This window comes from Zootoca vivipara, chromosome 6 (assembly GCF_963506605.1).
Source record: "Zootoca vivipara chromosome 6, rZooViv1.1, whole genome shotgun sequence".
In the NCBI taxonomy this organism is placed as follows: Eukaryota; Metazoa; Chordata; class Lepidosauria; order Squamata; family Lacertidae; genus Zootoca; species Zootoca vivipara.
Genome location: NC_083281.1, coordinates 4,136,498 through 4,150,752, shown reverse-complemented (window position 1 = coordinate 4,150,752; position 14,255 = coordinate 4,136,498). Strand labels below are relative to the sequence as shown.

The window sequence follows — 14,255 nt, the reverse complement described above, 5'->3', positions numbered from 1 at the left end:
TTATGTAGGGTTGTTGTTGTTGTTTTGCATTTTTATATACTATATTATAATACCTGCTGGAATGACGCCATTCGTGGATGAGTTTTACATAGGCGATCCTATGCTCAGTGACCATCTCCCTCTTCACTGCAAGCTTGTCTTTCCATTGAGCAAGACTGTACAGTTAAACAGCCCACTCCCCCAGGAACCAAGACTCCAGCTTCCAAGGATACAAACCAACGAACACACTCTGTCTCTCTTCCAAGGCCTGGTAAAAACCGACCGCGTGACCCAATTGTTTTCAGCAGAGAAAGGTGCTCTTACTCCAGCTGAGGGAATTACTCGGTTCGAGGAATTTATTAACATCTTAATAACAGAACTGTCCCACACGCACTCACATAGGCCTCCTAAGAAAAGGAGCCCAGGTGATTGGACCGACAAAGAGACTTTAGCTATGAAAGCCGAAATCAGGAAACTGTACAGAGAATCCAGAGAATCGGGCAGTTCCCGCCTACCTGACATCTATTTTTCTAGAACTCAACAACTAAGGGAGTCCATCCAGCTCGGCCGGTTAAGACATATCCAGAAAAGCTGGGAAATTTTACTCTCAGCCATACAATCTAGAGATCACAAAAAATTTTGGAAGGCCGTAGCAGATCCCCCACTGCCACAGAATGAGCAGCTAACCTCAATTCCATCGGGCACATGGATAGATCATTTCAAGTCAGTATTTTTCGACAACTGCATCCCACCGGACAGGCAAGATCAGAACACTCTCTCTTTCCTAGATGAGTGGCCTCCAGTATCCATGTCAGAAATCATAAATTTAATTGATCAGATGAAAGTAGGGAAGGCCCCTGGCCCGGACGCCATTCCATCTAAACTGATTAAAACTAAACCGGAGTGGTGGGCTCCGATATTGGCTGATCTGTTCACGTTGGTCGATAGCTCAGGAATTATGCCCAGCTCCTGGCAACAATCCATAATTATCCCTATTTTCAAAAAAGGTGACAAAAAGCTGCCAGCAAATTATCGGCCAATAAGTCTTCTCTCTAACATTGGGAAATTATATGCTAAGCATCTGTTAAACAGATTAACTACCTGGCTCGATGACAATAACATCTTAGGCCCTGAACAGGCTGGGTTCAGACCAGGAAAATCGACCCTACGAAACTGCACGGTGCTGTCTCACCTAGTCGCCAAATCCACACGATTCTATAAAGAACATCTACATGTGGCCTTCCTGGACATTCAAGCGGCATTTGATACCATTGACAGGAGGTTGCTTTGGGCCAAATTGGAGGCTATGGGCTTAGAACCCAGACTTCTTTACCTGATCAAAAAGCTTTATACCAATAACACCTGCTGCATAAAAATCCATTCTGGGAATGAAATCACAACACCAGTCAGTATCAACAGAGGAGTTAAACAGGGCTGCGTACTTGCTCCTACGCTTTTCAATCTTTTTCTCAACGATCTAGCCCCATTACTAAAGCAGGTGGATGCCCACACTCCAAAACTCCAGGCCATAAACATTCCCATCCTCCTGTACGCGGACGATATGGTTTTGCTCTCGCGGACCAGAATAGGTCTAAAGCGTCTGGTAATTGCCTGCATTGAGTACATGGCCAAAATGAACTTATGCTTGAACTTTGAAAAAAGCAAAATCCTGGTGTTTGGTAACTCACGCACGAGTTATAGCTGGGTTTTTGGAGGTAAACCCATCCAGCAGGTCTTTAAATTCAATTATCTAGGAATCACCTTTCACCATAGGCTCCTCTGGTCTCCACATCGAGGCGTGGTGGTGAACGCCAGTAAGATATCCACGCAGGCAATTACGCGATTTTTTACAACAAGGGGCAACTCACATATCCCTTCTGCGCTCAAGATCTTCAATGCCAAGACCATTTCACAACTGCTCTACGGCATTCCAATCTGGATCCCGGGGTTCACCCAGACAGTAGAGCAAGTGCAATCAACCTTTCTCTACAAGATTTTCTCTGTTCCAAGATGCGTCCCATATGCAGTTTTATGTCTAGAGGGAGCTCAACACAAGGTGGAATCTGTCGCCTGGGCAAGATTCCTTATATTCTGGCTAAAAATCTGCCTCAACTCTGACAGAGATCCCTTCCTCCAGGTAATGCTTTCGGACACCTTCCTCCCCCCAGGGCTGCAACACTTCAATAGGAAGGTACTGCAACTGGGGCTTTCAATAGAACTCCTCCGCTCAATGTCCTTACAATCTGCCAAAGCCACAGTCATTACTAGGTTGTGGGACATTGAGAGACAGGATCTTATAGCGGCAGCAGGCACAACATGTTCCCCCCTTCTTTTCCACCTCCCGTGGGCTCATGAAACAAAACCTAACTATCTTGACTTCCTACTGAACCCACAGGAAAGAAGGGCATTTTCGTTGGCCAGGTTCAATGCAAATCCATCGAACCTCCTGTGGGGAAGATTCTCGGGCAGGGCGAAGGATGAGAGGATCTGTCCGTGTCATGACCCTCAGGTGGAAAGCCTTCCACATATGGTTTTTCATTGTAACCTTTACGTCGACCTTCGTCAACGGTTCCTGGACTGGCTCTGCATTCCCAGAGGGAGACCAGAGCGGGAAATCTTGCGGTTCCTCTTGCTGGGGAAGGACCCGGTCCTCACCGAGATGGTGGCTCAATATCTTAATTTACTATTTTCTCGGCGTTGTACTCTGCAGTCGTCTGAGTCGCCGGAAGCCCCATTGTCGTGAAAGCGGATGGCGGATTATTCCCTTCCCTCTCTTGGCACAGCGTTTGCCACAGTGACAGTTTTAATCTGTTATTATTTTGTATGCGAGTTTGTTTGATGCCAATAAAGGTTTTACTTACTTGCATTTTTATATCCCGGCTCTTTCCCCCCCCCCCAAAGGAGTTTGGGGTGGCTTGACGTGGTTCTCCCTCTCTTCAGTCAATCTCTACAACAATCCTGCAAGATTGGTTAGGCTGAGAGGCAATGCGACCAAATCAGGGTCACCCAGTGAGCTTCATGGCTGACTTATTTCGAACCCCGGTTTCTCCTGGCATTCCAAAACTCTAACCACTACAACACACTACAGGGGAACCTCAGTTTATGAACACCTCGGTTTATGAATTTTTGGTTTACGAACGCCGCGGACCCATCTGGAACGGATTAATTCACTTTCCATTACTTTCAATGGGAAAGTTCGCTTCAGTTTATGAACGCTTCAGTTTATGAACAGACTTCCGGAACCAATTACACCCATGCTTCGGGTTAAGTACGCTTCAGGTTGAGTACTTCGCGGACCCGTCTGGAACGGATTAATCCACTTTCCATTACTGTCAATGGGAAAATTCACTTCAGTTTATGAACAGATTTCCGGAACCAATTGTGTTCATAAACCGAGGTACCACTGTACCTCACAACTTAATACAAGTGAAGATGACAGAGGTTGAACTGCAAGTTTTCTGTGTGCCAAACAAGTGTCTCTACCGCCGAATTATGGCCCTTCCCGATATCCCCTCCATTTTATTTTGTTTTTTAAAAGCACACGTGCACATCGGCACTCAGAGCCCACAATTGCAGTTTGGGGAGCCGGCGGCAGGACAAACAGCCGGTTTCTCAATCATACCGCATTGATCCAGAAAATAGCCAGCAATTGCTCAGCTGCGGTATCATAAAGTCCCATCGACTAACAGCTATAAAAACATGCCTCATGTTGTTTTTGGGGGTTCTCCTGCCCTCCCTTTCCCCTCCTCCCCAGGAGACAGACAACGTCGGGAGACATGTCCAGATCGGTTTAGGGGGTGGGGAGGAGAACCTCGAACTCGCCTCCCTCCCCAGCCCAGACTAATTGGCTGCACCTACAGAGAAGATGCTCTGTGTATGCTCAAGAGGGACGTTGCCAGGTTTTAGGAAGATCAGAAGAGCCTAAAGGGTTTTTATCTATAGTGGTACCTTGGTTCCCAAACGCCAAAAACCCGGGAGTGTTCCAGTTTGCGAACGTTTTTCGGAAGCTGAATGTCCAGTGCGGCTGTTGGCTATTGTTTCTGGGACGCCTGCACCAATCAGAAGCCGCACCTTGGTTTTCAAACATTTCGGAAGTCAAACGAACTTCCGGAATGGATTAAGTTTGGCGTTTTGGGTTTTGCTCTTTATTTTGAGAGGCTTTTTCGGTTGATTTGTTTTCTTGACTGTGTGGAACCCAGTTCAGCTACTGATTGATGGATTGTGTGACTGCGGAAATGGATAAAAGCCCCCCATCCAAACAATGACTGTCATCAGTGCAGATATGAAAAAGATTTAATTTTAATTTTTATCATCTACAAGACTGCCTTACTTATTTTATAGTACAGTACATTGATTATTGCTTTCATTTTATGGATCAATGGTCTCGTTAGATAGTAAAATCCATGTTCAATTGCTGTTTGAGCGGTTGTTTTTAAATGTCTGGAACGGATTAATCCGTTTTGCATTGCTTTCTATGGGAAAGCGCACCTTGGTTTTGGAACGCTTTGGTTTTGGAACGGACTTCCGGAACAGATTACAGTGGTACCTCGACATACGAATGCTTCGACTTACAGAATCGTGCTTCGCGCATGTGCAGAACGGGCGCTTTGACACCCGAAAACCTCGACTTATGAAGAGCGCCGTGGAACGGATCGTCTTCGTAAGTCGAGGTACCACTGTAAGTTTGAGAACCACACACCCCACGACTAAGGTCACAGTTTGGGAGCAGAAGATGGAATCAGGTCAGGTCCACTAGTTGCAATCCTATCTAGAATCAGCAGGGCTTGCTATGAATAGCCACATCCTAGTTAAGTTCTGATTTGACTACTGTAACACGCTGGCTGCGGGGCTGCCCTTGAAGACTGTTCAGGCCCTGTAAATTGGTGTAAAATGCAACTGGGCATCTATTAATGAAGGTCACATCTGAACCAACTGATCTGGCGCCATCCCCGCTGCTTACAAGTCTGTTTCCGAACTCATCTCAGGGTGTTGGTGTTTAACCTTGAAAGCCCAATACCTGTACAGTTAAACCTCGGCTCTTGAACAGCTCCATTTTGGAACGTTTTGGCTCCCGAATGCCGAACACCCGAAAGTAAATGCTCCGGGTTTTGAATGTCTGACGTGGCTTCCGATTGAGCGCAGGGAGCTCTTGCAGCCATCGGAAGCCAATCCTCGGTTGTCAAATGTTTCGGAAGCTGGACAGGCTTCCGGAATGGATTACGTTCAACAACCAAGGTTTGACTGTATGTTTGGGGGGGGGGCTGGCACATCAAAGGGGTTACCTGTATGGCTCTGCCTGTTTCATTAAGATTAAGGAACAGGGCAGGAGGAGTATGACATAACAGAGGCTCTCCTAGGCTGACTAAACCTGGAGCACAAATGAACTGCAAAGTGGGATGGGTTCCCCAGGGTCATCTAGTCCAACCCCCTGCAAATGCCAAATTAAAGACATGTATCAGAAGAGGAATAACTTTTCCTTCCAGAGGATCACATTCTGGAGAAACACATGCCAGTGGCGTTTTAGCTCTCTCTTTCTGAAACTGTCCATTTCAATCTCTTTTGAACGTTTCTAAATACCTGTTTTTCAATCCAGAATTTCAGTGTTTTAGTTTATAGTTCTGAAAAAAATGCTCGGAGGTTTTCTTGCAATCAAGCAGCGGATCGCTCTTGTTCAAATAAATAAAAAAGAAAACAGTTAAATTAAAATAAACCCACAATCGACAGTGCCCCCTTATAGAATTGTTTGGGGTGACTCGCAAAGGGAACATATCAAATCAAATCAAATCAAATCTTTATTACGGTCATAGATCAGCCCTCTCTTCCACAAAGGGGATCCTCATGCCTTCCCCCCCAAACAGGGACCCTGTCTAGGGTTAGATAGATATGTCCATTTTTCTCAAATTGCTCCTAAAAAAAGTTTTCTGCATCTCCACATGAGTTGCGCTCCCTTATCTGTCAACATACAAATCTTTGAACGTGGTTTTGTCTAATAGGCACATTTATGCAAGGAATTTTCACAGGAAGCCGTCCATTTATTTGCATGTTCTCTTCACTAATTCATGCACGCAAATATACAGGTCTCCTGTACGCATTTTTTCTTTTTCTTTTGGCGGGTGCTGGTGGTATGCCTTGCAGAATTCTGCAGCAGATCGATAAAGGGCATTCCAAACTGCTCCCTAATCCGGGACAGGCAGATTAGCTCAGTTCTCTTTAGAATGCAGACCCAACAAATTCTCCTCGCATCCGGTGGAAAAGACAAAAAGGGGTTTCTCGGAGGAGCCGCTTGACATAATGGGAGCGACCCCAGGAGAATTATGCTCGCTTACACCTGTTCAGGGGGGGCAGGGAGTCTGCAATTTCCGCCAGTTTTTGCACCACCCTGGGACACAATGGCTTTTTAATTGTTTGCTGAACGCCCCATTTCCCCCCAACGCAGTGCGAAAGCAGCCCTGGCTCACAGATTCCAATCGGATTACTTTCAAGTTGCTCAGCTAGTCACACCACTAAAGCTGGAAATTGCCTGGGTTGTTTTTTTAGGGGGGGGGGGGTAGAGAAGGATTTAAGGAGGACCTGTTTTTGATAGCATCGTCAGAGTTTCTTGTAGAAATCCCTCAGGGTTCCTGCCCCATCCCGATTCTCAAGCCGCCCATCATGGATGGTTTTAAAATTGGATGAGATGAATTCACAGTGGAGGAGGGCAAAGAAACTACAACTACAGTGGTACCTCTACTTACGAATTTAATGCGTTCCGAACGCACATTTGTAAGTGGAAAAAAGTCGAAACCCATAGGAATGCATTGGGAGAAAAAAATCGTAAGTTGTAACCCTATCTAAAAATTCGTAAGTAGAAAAAATCCTATCTAAACCACATCCAAGATGGCGGATGGAGCTCCATTCGTAAGTAGAAACATTCGTAAGTAGAGTTATTCGTAAGTAGAGGTACCACTGTAATCCAGAATGCGGCACCTAGACTGGTGTCTGGGAGTGGCCACCAAGATCACATAACACTGGTCCCGAAAGACCTCATTGGCTCCTAGGGCGTTTCTGAGCACAATTCAAAGTGTTGGTGCTGACCTTGAAAGCCCTAAATGGCCCAGTATACCTGAAGGAGCATCTCTGTCCCCATCGTCCGTCCTGGACACTGAGGTCCAGCTCCGAGGGTCTTCTGGTGGTTCCCTCATTGCAAGAAGCCAGGTTACAGGGAACCAGGCAGAGGCCTTCTCGGTGGTGGTGCCTGCCCTGTGGAACGCCCTCCCATCAGATGTCAAGGAAATAAACCACTACCTGACTTTTAGAAGGCATCAGAAGGGAGCCCTGCTTAGGGAAGTTTTTAATGTATTTTTAATCTTCTGTTGGAAGCCACTCAGAGTGGCTGGGGAAACCCAGCCAGATGGGCAGGGTATAAATAATAAATTGTTGTTGTTGTTGTTGTTGTTGTTGTTATCAGTGCTGCTCGCCTCAGTGTTTACTGTTGGAGGCAGTTAATGTCTCTGAGTACCAGTTGCTTGTAGTTGCAAGTTGTTTGTAGCACAACCCCCTTGCAATGCAGGAATCACTGCTTTAAAAAAACCCTGACAGATGGGAGACCCCCTCAAATGAATGGAGAGCCCACCACTTTCTGAGGAGTCTGCCCCACTGCTCTCCCAGGTAATTCCACATACCTTCAGGGATGCAGGCGGCACTGTGGTCTAAACCACTGAGCCTCTTGGGCTTGCCGATCAGAAGGTCAGCGGTTCGAATCCCGCAACCGGGTGAGCTCCCATTGCTCTGTCCCAGCTCCTGCCAACCTAGCAGTTCGAAAGCACGCCAGCACAAGTAAATAAATAGGTAGGGAGGTAAACGGTGTTTCCGTGCACTCTGGCTTCCGTCACGGTGTCCGTTGTGCTGGAAGCGGTTTAGTCCTGCTGGCCATGTGACCCGGAAAGCTGTCTGTGGACAAACGCTGGCTCCCTCGGTCTGAAAGCGAGATGAGCACCGCAACCCCCTTTGACTGGACATAACCGTCCAGGGGTCCTTTACCTTTACCTTTACCTAGGTTCATGGAATTGTAGAGTTGGAAGGCACCAGAAGGATCACCTAGTTCAACCCCCTGGAATGCAGGAATCTGTTGCCAACGTAGAGTTCGAACCCATGACCCTGAGATTGAGAGTCTCATGCTGTACAGGCTGAGCTGTATTGAGCTGGCATCTCCTTTCTTGTCGTTTGGATCCATTCGATCCTACCCACTAGAGGAGGAGAAAACAATCTTGCTCCACCCTCCACCTGACAGTCTTTCAGATACAGTCAAACCTTGGCTCCCAAACAGCTTTGTTGTCGAACAAATCGGCTCCCGAACGCTGCAAACCCAGACGTGTGTGTTCCTGTTTGCGGACGTTTTTCAGAAGCCGAACATCCGATGCTGCTTCCGCTTGAGCGCAGAAAGCTCCTGCAGCCCATCGGAAGCTGTGCCTTGGTTTCCGAACGGTTTCGGGAGTCGGAAAGGACTCCCGGAATGGATTAAGTTCGAGAACCAAGGTACCACTGTAGTTGAAGATAGCTTCCCAATCACCCCTCATCAGTCTTCTTTTCTCCAGGCTAAACTTACCCAAATGCCTCAAAGTGTGGCTCCCGAACAGAATTGTGGGGTTGGTGGTGGTGTGTCTGTGTTGGCAGGGAAAGGCCTGATCCAGCCATGGTGCTCTTCTGATGTTCTACTGGGAGGCGAGGAAGGCAGTGTGAGAAAGAAACTGCAAGGAACAGGACCAGCACAATTCCTTTCTGCATTCGCTTCACACTGCTACACTTCAGACCCAAGATTAGATCAAAATCACAGATGATAAGATATAGATACACACATACATCCCTGGGTCCTGGTTAACTTGCTAACAAAGGACTCTTGTGAAGCAGCTAATGGGGAATTAACCCAAGGAAGCTTGCCAAACCTGAGCCTTTAGACAGCTCAGCTCCAATTTCCTGCAAGCTCCGAGAGTTTAGATCCAAGTTATCAGGCAGCTCGGGTTTAAACCTTCAGGGTTGCGTTTTCACATCCTTCCATTGCTCGGGGAATCGCAATGAAGTTGAAAACGGGCCTCTTGTGACATTAAGGGAGATATTCCGCCACCACCACCTCCTCTCTAAAGCAGGAGGAGGGAAGATCTGGCCATTTTCTTTCTACCGAAGTGGGAAAACTGGCAGGCATCCATAGACCCCCACAAAGACTTTATCCGGGATCTTGAAGGATAGTTGAAGCCGAGATGGCAGACTTGCCTGAAACTGGATTACCTGCCCTGCACTGGCTTCAAGTCTCGGTCTTTTTACCAGCTTCCGTCAGGGGAAAAACCAGCGCTAAGTCGAAAGCCAGACATCCTTTCTGAATTCAATCCGTTTCGGTCTGGATTCAGCCTGCCCCACCAGGCTCTTATTCCTATTCCTTCCACATGTTCCCAAACCAGCCGTGCCCATTTGGAGGGAAGATTTATAGCCAGAGCAGATCTCTTTGCTTTAAACCAAATCACCCCGGTGGTGCCATCATTAGAAAAACATTAAAACAGTCCGGTCACCAACAGCTAAGTTCATCTCGGTGCCGTTACACCTGGGCTCATAAATCCTGTTCCTTTTTTTTCCCTTTACAAGCCAGTCAGGGGTGGGTTGATTTATAAGGTGAAACAAATATTAAAACACTTCAGGAAAGTTTTGTTTTAAAAAAAGAATAATACAGGGGGGAGACACACAGACATAGCAATCCCCCCCTCTGCTGCATGAATCTACAGAAGAGATGTTCATAGAATCTCTGTTTTTGGATGTGGGTCAAAAATTAAATAGGCAAAGCTAAGAAGAGCTTCTTGTTCTCACTTGTTCTCACAGCGGCCGACCAGATGCCCCAATGGGAAACCCGCAAGCAGGATTGAAACACAAGATCCCTCTCCCCTCCTGTAATTTCCAGCACCTCGGATTCAGGAGCGTCACTGCTTCTGTCCGTGGAGGCAGAGCAACGCCATCCTGACTAGCAGCCATCCATAGCCCTCTCTTCCCCCATTTGTCTAATCCTCATTTAAAGACATCCAAGTGGGCGGCCTCCTGTGGCAGGGAGTTCCATAGTTCAACTATAGTTTGACCTATAAAGCCTTAAACGGCTCAGGACCGCAATACCTCAAGGACCGCCTCCTCCCATATGAACCCACCTGGACCCCGAGATCATCTTCTCAGGCCCTCCTTCATGTGGCTCCTCCTCGAGAGGTCCAGAGAGTGGCAACGTGAGAACGGGGCCTTCTCTGCAGTGGCTCCCCATTTGTGGGAATGCTCTCCCCAGGGAGGTTCACCTGGTGCCTTCATTATACACCTTTAGGCACCAGGCAAAAACATTACTTTTTAACCAGGCCTTTGGCTGATCTGTTTGACATACCATACCCCTTTTAAAATGTGGCTCTTTTCTACAGGGAGGGGTGTGTTCTTGGGTTGTTGCTTTTATTCTGATTACAGTGGAACCTCGGTTTTCAAATGTAAATCCTTTTGACTACTGAAACATTCAAAAACCGAAGAACAAAGGGCTTTCAGCAAGTTCAATGGGGGGGGGAGGAGGAAAAACGCGCCTCGGAAGCCATTTGACTTCCAAGGTGTGTTCAAAAATGGAAGCATTCACTTCCGGGTTTTCGGCGTCCAAAACCTTCAGCAGCTGAAATGTTCGAAAACCGAGGTTTGACTACTGTATATATGTTGTGATCTTTTCTGTGAACCGCCCTGAGAACTCCGGGTATAGGGTGGTACAGTGGTACCTTGGTTCTCGAACTTAATCTGTTCTGGGAGTCCGTTTGACTCCTGAAACTGTTCCAAAACCGAGGCTCCAGATGTTCGGCTTCTGAAAAACGTTCACAAGCCGGAACACTTACTTCCAGGTTTGCAGCGTTCGGGAGCCAAAACGTCAGAGTACCAAGGCGTTCGACAACCAGGATACGACTGTATAAAAAACTCTAATAATAATAATTTCTCCTGAATCTTCCAACGTTGAGCTTCCTTGGATGTCCTTGAGTTCCAATGCTATGAGAAAGGGAGGAAAAACTTTCCTAGTCCAGCGTCCTGTCCTTAGATTGGCCAAATATCCCCAAAGAGCCTAGGAATCCAGATGGGTAATCTTTGGGTCCAGAGGCAGTCTAAGGGCATGAGAAGAGGCTGGCTACTGGATCAGGCCAAAGGGGGCCCGCCTGGTCCAGCATGCTGTTCTCACAGTGGCCAACCAGATGCCTCCACAGGATACCCACAAGCAGGATCTGAGCACGAGAGCAAATCTCCCCTCCTACAGTTCCAGCAATGGGTATTTTTACCTTTATTCAGAAGCATGACTAACTCTGTCTGCAGAGCCATAGCAGAGCATTCCTAGCAAGTAGCCCAATGAAGAAGAAGAAGAAGAAGAAGAAGAAGAAGAAGAAGAAGAAGAAGAAGAAGAAGAAGAAGAAGAAGAAGAAGAAGAAGAAGAAGAAAAAGACGAAGAAGAAGAAGCGGCTACTTGTACCCCACCCATCTGACTCAGCAGCAACAGCAGCAGCAGGAGCAGCAACAACAACAACAACAACCACAACAACACAACCACAACAGCAGCAACAACTACAAACTACTTGTACCCCGCCCATATGACTCAACAACAACAACAAACAACTTGTAAACAACAACAACAACAACCTACTTGTACCCCGCCCATCTGATTCAACAACAAAACAACAACAAACTACTTGTACAGAACAACAACAAACTACTTGTAAACAGCAGCAGCAGCAACAACAACAAAGTATTGTAGCCTGCCCATCTGACTCAACAACAAAACAGCAACAACAGCAGCAACAACAACAACAACAAACTACTTGTACACAACAACAGCGACAAAAAACAACTGCTTGTACTCCGCCCTTCTGACTCAACAACAACAAACTACTTGTACCCTGCCCATCTGACTCAAGAACAACAACAACAACAACAAACTACTCATACCCCACCCATCTTACTGGGTTGCCCCAGCCACTCTGGGCGGCTTCCAACAAAATATAAAAGAACACAGTGGGGCTTAATCAGCCTTCCACCCCTTGGAAAAAAGGGCTTGCTTGTACACTTAGGGTCTGACCAATGTCTCCAATGTTACTGGTTTGTTATTGTTGCTGTTCATGTTTTTATTATGCACTTCGTGGTTTTAATTCTGCATTTTTATGCTGGGAGCCACCCTGGGGTCTTGGGATGATAAATTTAATAAATAATAGTAGTAACAGGACCACTGGTCCCATCACCTCCTGGCAAATAGAAGGGGAAGAAATGGAGGCAGTGAGAGATTTTACTTTCTTGGGCTCCTTGATCACTGCAGATGGTGACAGCAGTCACGAAATTAAAAGACGCCTGCTTCTTGGGAGAAAAGCAATGACAAACCTAGACAGCATCTTAAAAAGCAGAGACATCACCTTGCCTACAAAGGTCCGTATAGTTCAAGCTATGGTTTTCCCCATAGGGATGTATGGAAGTTAGAGCTGGACCATAAAGAAGGCTGATTGCCGAAGAATTGATGCTTTTGAATTATGGTGCCGGAGGAGACTCTTGAGAGTCCCATGGACTGTGAGAAGATCAAACCTCTCCATTCTGAAGGAAATCAGCCCTGAGTGCTCACTGGAAGGACAGATCCTGAAGCTGAGGCTCCAAGACTTTGGCCACCTCATGAGAAGAGAAGACTCCCTGGAAAAGACCCTGATGTTGGGAAAGATGGAGGGCACAAGGAGAAGGGGATGACAGAGGACGAGATGGTTGGACAGTGTTCTCGAAGCTACGAACATGAGTGTGACCAAACTGCGGGAGGCAGTGCAAGACAGGAGTGCCTGGCGTGCTATGGTCCATGGGGTCATGAAGAGTCGGACACGACTAAACAACTCAACAACAACAATAGTAACAGGATAATGAATAAAGGGGTGGTTTAAATAGGAACGCCGGAAGCTGCCTTGTGCAGGTGAAGATCCTTGGTCCGTTTGGTCAGGATTGGTCATACTGACTGGCAGCAAGCATCTCTCTCTCTCTCTCTCTCTCTCTCTGCCCTGGAGACACCAGGGATCAAACCTGGGATTTTCTGCTTGCAAAGCAGACACTCTCCCACTGAGCTTGGGCCCTCTTGTCTGATTTTGCTTTGGCCTTTGGTTTGTTGAGTTGCGCTGTGTTGAGTTTGAGTTGTGCTGCGTTGCAAAGGAGGACCATTTTCCCCACCACCACTGACACAGCCCCCCCCCCCCGCAACTCCTTCTCCTCCCGCTCCACCAAGTCGTAAGGCAAGGACAATGAGGTGTTTGAAATGGGAGCATTTAAATCAACAACCGCGGAGCAGCAGACATCTGGGGAACAGATGCCGATCGCAGGCCCTCGGCTCCTTTCCCTGGGAACAGGCGACTCCCGGAGTCCAGCAAGATGGGAAACAGGAAAAGAGAGGATTGGTTCAGGGGAATGTCCGGGGCAAGGAACCCTTTGCAGCCCAAGGGCCGCATTCCCTTCCAGGGGCCGCAAGAGGACGGGTAGTCTCTGGCTTTGCCTGCCCCCTTCCAGGTAGCAGGAGAAGGGCTTGGATCCCATGTGGGTGGGAGATCTAATAATAATAATAATAATAATAATAATAAAAGATATAGGTACATGTATCTCACATACAATGTAGAATACACGCTTTTTAGCTGGTTATTATTTTACCTGGAATATTTTATTTCATAACGTTCCCAGGGTATTTTATTGGCTATGCTTTGCAGTTTCAAACTCTCTCGTATATCTGCAGCAGATTTAAATGCTTGTTTGATGTCAAAAGGGTGCTCTGTCTTGTTTTTCGTCGTTTCTTATAGAATGTGGAAATTTTCTGGTTTGTTTGTTTCAATTTAAATATGTTCCAACCCAGGCATAGGCAAACTCGGCCCTCCAGATGTTTGGAGACTACAACTCCCATCATCCCTGACCACTGGTCCTGTTAGCTAGGGATGATGGGAGTTGTAGTCCCAAAACGTCTGGAGGGCCGAATTTGCCTATGCCTGTTCCAATCTATTTTGCATATCCTCCAATGTTTTGCTGATGAAAATAGAGACACCCTAAAAAATAAATATATTATTGTTCTTCTTCTTCTTCTTCTTCTTCTTCTTCTTATTATTATTATTATTATTATTATTATTATTATTATTATTATACCCATCTGACTGGGTTGCCCCAGTCACTCTAGGCGGCTTCCAACATACGTATATAAACATAATAAAACATTAAACACTAAAAAAAATCTTCCCTATGCAGGGCTGCCTTCAGATGTCTTC

At 46.7% G+C, this 14,255-nt stretch overlaps 1 protein-coding gene across 3 annotated transcripts in view; it reads right to left on the bottom strand.

Moving 5' to 3' along the window:
• EFNA2 (ephrin A2) overlaps positions 1-14,255 on the bottom strand; it is a 160,022-nt gene that overhangs the window by 102,070 nt on the left and 43,697 nt on the right. The window lies entirely within an intron of this gene.